Source organism: Pseudopipra pipra, unplaced genomic scaffold (assembly GCF_036250125.1).
Source record: "Pseudopipra pipra isolate bDixPip1 unplaced genomic scaffold, bDixPip1.hap1 HAP1_SCAFFOLD_255, whole genome shotgun sequence".
Classification (NCBI taxonomy): Eukaryota; Metazoa; Chordata; class Aves; order Passeriformes; family Pipridae; genus Pseudopipra; species Pseudopipra pipra.
In genome coordinates, this window is record NW_026990734.1 from 19514 (window position 1) to 25870 (window position 6357).

Sequence of the window (6357 nt, forward strand, 5' to 3'; positions counted from 1 at the left end):
GCCAGGCATTCCTTGCTAAGAACACCCTGCCATGATCCCAGCCCGACAGGGGTCCTGGCAATCAGCTCCCAAAGGGCACACAGACCTATCTCCACTGCAGATGATGGGAGGGGTCAGCATTACAGGAGGGTTAATTTTCCTTCCCTGCATTCCTATTCCATATTCAGGACTTTTTCCAACACTTATTACCACACACACCCACCCTTAGAAGGTTTCCAAGGGGCTTCACCGAGGGCCTTCCCAGGTCTGCTCTGTCTGGAGCCCTCAAAGTCCTCAGTGCCTGCCTTAGGAACCTCAACACAACTCACCTGCTTACACAGCAACTTGGTGCTGCTTGCCTGCTGCCTCACTTCCCTTCTTCCTTCTTTCTTCACCTCCCTTGGTTGGTCCCTTTCAATCCCTTGGCTCAGTTCTGTGGAGTTTCCTCACCAAAGACACAGGAAAGCAAGTGCCAACACTTCAACAATCACTTCAGTTTTCAATTGATAAAGCAACACTAAAGAAAAGCTTTTCAGACACTTGGGAAGAGTCCATCCCACTTTAACCAGTGTGTGGGACTCGTTCCCAGCCTCCTGAGGTTCATTTCCCACCTCACTCAGGGCTGCAGTACACCTGGTTCTACACACACACACAGGGAACTGCTGCTCCTGCATTCCAGTCTCCTGGTTCTCCTTGCAACTCCTCCAGCTGTTTGCCCAGCTCTCCAGTGCCCATTCCTTTGCCCACTGCACTTGTTCACAGCCCCAGGGCTCCCAGGGCCACCCTGGGCTCTCCCCTGCCCTGACACTCAGGGCCCTTTCCCAGCCCCGACTCCATCCAGCACTGACCCAGCTGCTGCACCTGCAATTCTCCTGCTCCTGCCCTCCCTCTGCCTGAAAAACACCCCTGCCAGCTCCTGCACCCCACCTCTTACCTCCCAGCTAAGCAGAGCTGCATCCTCCTGCTGGATGCTGCTGGCTCTGGGCAGCTCCCACCCTTCAGCAGGGAATGCCAAAGGCAGCTCTGGGGACTGGCCCCAGGGCAGGGACACCCACTCTGGGTCACACCAACACTCAGCCAGCTCAGGCCTGGGCTCTTCTGCCTGCAGGGCAACAAACAGCCAAGCAGGGACACTGGGACACTCCAAGGAAACAGGCAAAACAAACTCAGCAGCCTGGCACACCACAGCCCCCAGACCTGCCCAGGCTCCAGCTGCTGCACAGACCTGTGGCCACACAGGACCCAAACCCACCCCCAGCACAGACAACCCTGGGCAGGTCAAGCTGCTCGTTCCCAAACACAACCAAACATCCATCCCACTGTCTGCCAGCCCCTGCTCCCAGCAATCCATCATCTTTCCCATTTCCTTTCTTTACAGGTCCTTCCATTCACATTCTACTATCAAACCATGATTAGGAAGTTTAGCTGTTACTAGAACCAATCCAGCTTGGCTTCCTAATTTTAAAGGATACTGGGTTTGCCTTACCAGGAGAGACTCTGCCTTAGGGGTAATTCTTACAGCTTCTGTCCTTGTCCATTTTCTTGGAATTCCACTGGCCCACACGACACGAACAACTGCAGGTGCCACTTCAGTCAGGACCTTGCTGCTGACAGGAGTTATTATCCCTCTGTAAACACCAAACTGCTTCAATACAAACAATCCAGTGGACACTACAACTCCTTGGCACTTTCAGTGTAACCAGTGCAAGTCAGTTGCTAAGTTACACAAGCTTTTCTTCTCAAGTTGTAATTAATTAAGTTATCAAAAAAACAACAACTGTGAAATAAGAGATCCCCCCTATAGTTCCACTCTTAAGGAAAAAAACCCAAACCCCCATCCCCAGTACTACAATAGCTCAGGCTCCCAGAAAGGCCCAGGGGCTGGGCTGGGGCTTTTGGCTGCCCTGGAGCACAGGCAGGAACACAATGTCACCACCCCACAGCTACAGCTGAGAACCCAAAGAGCAGCCACACCAGCAGCTCCTGCCAGCCCTGCTGGGCTGGGCCTTGGGGAGGAAGGGCACTGACCTTTCTTCCTGCCTAGGAGCAAAGAGCCTCCTTGCTGAGCACTTCTCCTGCCAAGGCCATCAGCTCAGATGGGAAGTTCATCAAGTGCAACTTGCTGCAATGAGAAAGATACTTGTTCCCTGGACAATCTCTTTCCAACTGAACTCAGAAGTACACACTAGAAGTTCAGGTGTTGTCTAAAATTTCGTAGAAGAACCTCTGAGACACAACTGGTGAGTTTTAGAAGCCAGGCAATCTTGTATTCCTATGCTCTTGAATCATTCCAGCCCACCAGGAGTCCTGGCAATCAGCTCCCAAAGGGCACACAGACCTATCTCCACTGCAGATGATGGGAGGGGTCAGCATTACAGGAGGATTCATTTTCCTTCCCTGCATTCCTGTTCCACAGTCAGGACATTTTCCAACTCTCATTACCATACACGCCTACACTTCGAAGGTCTCAGAGGGGCGTCACCGAGGGCCTTCCCAGGTCTGCTCTGTCTGGAGCCCTCAAAGTCCTCAGTGCCTGCCTTAGGAACCTCAACACAACTCACCTGCTTACACAGCAACTTGCTACTGCTTGGCTGCTGCCTCACTTCCCTTCTTCCTTCTTTCTTCACCTCCCTTGGTTGGTCCCTTTCAATCCCTTAGCTCAGTTCTGTGCACTTTCCAGGCTACATCCAACTGCAAAAAGGATCAGCTCTTGTTACATCTCAACACTCAGAGAGCATTCCCCCTTTTTTCCTGACACTGGGCCATCAGGCCAGTGTCTCATGATTTAAAGCAGAGTTTGACTCCTCAGTGACAACAACAGCTACAGCCCTGAATCCTAACACAGGCTGAGACACAAACACGGATGGGAACTCTGAAGGATCCACTTTGTCCTGCTCACCAACCAAAAGGAGCTTTCTGAACTAAAGAACAACAGACCCCAGGTCCTTTTTCTGCAACTTCAGCTGCTATCAATGTGACCCACAAGACCTGGAAAGGCCCTTCCCACTTCACCTGCAGGGCTGGCAGTGCCACCACTGGACACGGACCCAGGGGCTGGGCAGGAACGGAGGGGCTGGGGCGTCCAATCCATCGGCCCAGGCGGCACCAGGAGTTCCTGGAGTTCCTGCAGGGGAGAGCCTCAAGACAACAAAGGATAAGGAAAAGGATTATTTTTAACTTTAATATGTGTATCTCCTGGAAGATGGGGAGTTTGACAAGGCCTACTGGTGCAACAAGGACACACTCAAGGCTATCTATTCAAAGGATCTACCAGAACTCAAAAGCTATCACTGTCCTTCTTTCAGGGGGAACTCAGAAAACTCTGTTTGCCAAGAGCCTCCTGGAGGATTTCCAGCTTTTGGGACTCCCTTTTAACTATTTTTCCCATCACTGTAGCTGGGACTATCACCTGCCCTACAGGGGGAACAGCCCACAAAGTTCACTTGCAGGGATGCCATTAACTCCAAGTCCCTTCTCAGGGGGGTCACTGCACACCTTGGCCTTTGTTTGCCCTCCCCACCAAAGATGATTCCAACAGTTCTGAGACATCTGGCAGACCCAGAGCGCTCCTCAGGGAATGCTTCAGATGCTTAAAGGCTGCCCTTGCACCATCTAGCCAAGGCAGCAAATGCTTACAGGCTGTTTGAGAAGTTGGCAGAACAGTCTTACCACACATCCAGAGGGAGCAATCCAGAGTCCAGCCTGTCCTACCATTCCCAGAAGGCAGTTCATGGGCTGTCTGGGGCTCAGGGAGGAGTCAGGGGGCTGCTTTTCTTCCTTCCTGCTTTCCAGATTTTCTCCTTCCAAAGCAAAGGTTTCTTGGCTTTCCTTGCTCAAGGAGATGCAGCAAAGGCCATCTTTTTAATCCAATACGGGAAACTGCTCGAGGTTGTCATTCAAGGGGGTTCTCTCAGGTCCTGCACTAATCAGACACCTTGGCCATTGGTTCCTTGGCAGGTTCTTGCATTCACGTCCTACAAGCAAACCAGGATGAGCCAATTTAACTGTTACTGCAACCAATCCAGTCTGACATTCTCATTTTAAAGGATACTGGCTCTGCCTTACCAGGAGAGATCCCACATTAGGGGTAATACCCACAGGTTCTGCCCTCTTCCACTCTCCTGCAATTCCACTGGCCCACACCACAGGAACAACTGCAGCTGCCACTTCAGTCAGGACCTTGCTGCTGACAGGAGTTATTCCCTGCACAACAAGAGCTGCTGCTTGGACACATTTAGTTTCAGCAATTACAGTTTCATTATCCCCAGTTTTCCATTTCATTTCTGCCTCAAGTTTTTCAGGAAGTCTCTTCCTAGCACAGGTTTGGGTGAGTTGGGCAAAGAGACAAACTCAGGAATTCCCCAATGTTTTCCCAGTTTAACCCCTGTCACACCAGTCACCTTAACACTGCCAGTCCTTCATTCCCTCTCTGTTGGGTTAAGGACTGAGGAAGTTGGACCTGTGTCTGACCAGGACATGTGCAAACCAAATGCTGGGGACTGGAACACACACCTGGCACTCCTGCAGCTCTTACCATTACATTCAAGACAAAACAGCCAATTGCACCATCACTGCTCATTTCTTAATCCCAATCCCACACTGCTTTGGCACTTGGAGCACCACTTTTAGAACCCAATTACAGTCCATTAGAGAGCTCCATGTCTAGCAGGGACAGGGACCCCTGGGATACTCTCAGGAATGCCTGAATCCATTGCAGGGACCTTGCTTTGAGCTCCCCAGGGCCGGGCACCCTGAGGATCTCCCCGAATAATCCTTTCGGTGCGCGCTGGAGTCCTCGGGGTGCCCCAACCCGGGGGTACCAACAGCACTGTCCCTCCAGGGGGCCAATTTGGTCCTAAAATGCAGGGGGATCTTGCCTGTGTCCCAGACTGGTCCGGGGATCTGAGGCCCTTCCCGAGAAAATCTCGGTGCCGGCGTGAAGGGCCAGAGATCCCTTGGAGCCACGGGAGAGCAGGCATAGAGTCCCTCCTGGGGGGCCAATTCTGCTGCCTGAACTCAGCTCTTCAAAGAAACCTCTAAGACTCAGCTGGTGAGTTTTAGAAGCCAGGCATTCCTACACACTTTGAGATATTTTAAGAGCTTACTGAGTTAAAAAACATCAAGGTTTTTCAGGGACATCTGACTTTTAACAGACAGCTCCGTTCTCCTTTCAGTACAAAATTATTTTCAGGGAAGCATTTAATAGGAAGTGTCCAGGAACCCAAGAATATGCTTTCCAGAACAGAAAATAAACAGAGGGAAGGAGCTTTGCACAAGTGTAACATACCCCAGAACACCCCTGACTTTAGTTTTAACTCTTTGTGTTCAAATGTAGCACAAGACAAAACCTCCACCAGGAGAGCTGGCACATTACCCATGGTACCCTCAAAGTCCCTCTCACGAGGACTGTAGGAAAATCGCAGTTGTACGAGTCCCTTTTGCCTGCAGATGGCTGGGGATCCTCTCCATCCACCTCACGCTCTCCCAACAGCAGAAAGGGGAACCTCAGGGACACGGTGGCACTCGACATCCTGCTGAGAGAGCAAGGAAACCTTCAGCATAAAGGGGAGTTGGAATCTAAAACTTCCTTTCCTGGGAGCTTTGTGAAGCCTGCAACCAAGAGGGGGAAAATTTGCATCTCCTTTGGTGCAGGTGTCAACAGAGGCCAACAGAGCTTTCACCTTTTTCAGACCACTGTGCCCTTTTTGGCTCCCTGGCAGCTCCAATGGCACCAGAACCCCCTTCCTGCACACCCACGGGTGTCACACACAGGCACCCACACACCTTTGCTCCAGCCCACACGGGGCCAACATTTCCTCAGCATGGACATCCCAAGGGGAGTATTTTTGCTAGAGAGCACAGCAACCCCCCTGTCCTCACAAACTGCCTCCCTGCAACAAAAAGGAATAATTTCTCCTGGACACTTCTCCCACAGTCAAGGGCTTTTCAAATGTGCTCAGGGTCCCTCCCAGCTTCTGCCTGTCCTTGCATTTAAAGGCATGGGCATGTTTCAACAGCAAACCCAGCTCCTCACTGGCAGTATAAGCCCTGCTCTCACCTGGACAGACTCCCGGGCTCGGCACAGCTGTGGCTCATGGAGCAGCTTCCCAAGGCCCTTCTCTCTCCCAGCAGGAAGCACAACTCGCCTCCACTCCCCGGCACCAGGGGAAACCACGAGCCAGGCTGGAAACTGACACACAACGAGCAAAAAGCATTAATGCAGCACCAAGAAATCAAGTTAAGGCAGTCTTTGCCTCATAACCCTGCACGGGGAAAGCCTTTGGGATTCCGAGGCAAAGCCTGAGACACCCAGAGAGCAACAGCCCCGCAGCCCTGCCGCGGCTCCCCCGGGGTCACCCGGCAGGTAAGGGGCTTACC

General features: G+C 52.0%; 1 long non-coding RNA gene across 1 annotated transcript; it reads right to left on the reverse strand.

Annotated features, from left to right (window-relative positions):
* Positions 1-2459: 2459 nt before the first annotated feature.
* LOC135408237 (uncharacterized) lies at positions 2460-4786 on the reverse strand. The gene is made up of 3 exons (XR_010427402.1): positions 4078-4786; positions 3649-3953; positions 2460-3103 (listed from the first exon to the last, which is right to left on the reverse strand). It is a non-coding gene; the product is annotated as an uncharacterized LOC135408237 (long non-coding RNA).
* Between the last annotated feature and the right edge of the window lie 1571 nt (positions 4787-6357).